The following is a 1050-nucleotide window of genomic DNA, read 5'->3' on the forward strand; positions in this document are numbered from 1 at the left end:
TCTAGGGTTTGGTCCCATATGCACAGGCCTATGGTGTGAGGATACTAAGGAGGTAGGCAGTCCCTCAAGCAGCTCATGGTCAACTTATTGGCTGATGGGCATGGGCATGGGCTCATGGGCAACTTATTGGAACTATGATCTGACCTATCAGAGGAAGCGATATAACCTTTTCAGACTGAAAGATGGCACCCTGACACTGGGTTTTAGGGCAAAAGGCCAATAAAGAAAAAATAGGTGATTGCTCCCTATGGACTTCTTTGCTCTCTTTCTCTTACAAATGAAAATAAGTGGAAAAAATAAAATAATCTTTCGGTAAAGGAAGAAAATTTATGTAATTGAAACCACATTTTTATTATGATATTTCTAGATTAGATGCTTTAAATTCATATGCAAATTAAATTAAGGTTTAAATCTCCTGCACAAGGGGCAATGGTAAAATAAATATCTAAAAATACAATTATTGCAAAATCAATAAAGGATTCAATTAGCAATAATTGCGCCTCGGATTAACCTCATTGGCTATGATACTGCCAGGGGAAACTGTTCTACAGGAATTGTTAAATCTATCTGAACTCACTGGGAAAAATATCCTTGAAAATGGACATAAATATACTAAATATTTAGTGATTTGTTAGATTTTTTTAGTGTTCTTTGTAGTGGCCTATGTCCTGAATTTACAAGGAGTTTTCCACAAGTGGAGCACTATGCCCAAGTGGAACCACACTGAAGTTAAGAGGTCTATAGAGAGCAGTGTTCCACCTGCTTGGGGCTCATTGAGGGATCAGGGTCCAAGATAATCCAAACCCCCAACTCTCTATAAACACCCTTCTATAGTTTTGAAGGACCAAGCTGGGAAATTGCTTTCTCCATAACATCATCCCTTGCTCTTCTGCTGGATTTTTGTGTGGGATATCTGCGTGGGAGATGATCAAGTCCAAACTCCATCAGTATTACTCCCAGGTAACATCCATGAAGGGTTCTGAGCAGCACCCATTGCTATGGGATGCTTCCTGGTGCTGCAAAGCAGGGGTTCCCCAAAGACACATGATC

General features: G+C 39.9%; 1 non-coding gene across 1 annotated transcript; it reads right to left on the reverse strand.

Annotated features, from left to right (window-relative positions):
• Positions 1–405: 405 nt before the first annotated feature.
• LOC142046451 (U4 spliceosomal RNA) lies at positions 406–545 on the reverse strand. Its single transcript, XR_012655409.1, has one exon. It is a non-coding gene; the product is annotated as a U4 spliceosomal RNA (small nuclear RNA).
• Between the last annotated feature and the right edge of the window lie 505 nt (positions 546–1050).

The sequence above is a fragment of the Chelonoidis abingdonii genome, chromosome 2 (genome assembly GCF_003597395.2).
Source record: "Chelonoidis abingdonii isolate Lonesome George chromosome 2, CheloAbing_2.0, whole genome shotgun sequence".
Classification (NCBI taxonomy): domain Eukaryota; kingdom Metazoa; phylum Chordata; order Testudines; family Testudinidae; genus Chelonoidis; species Chelonoidis abingdonii.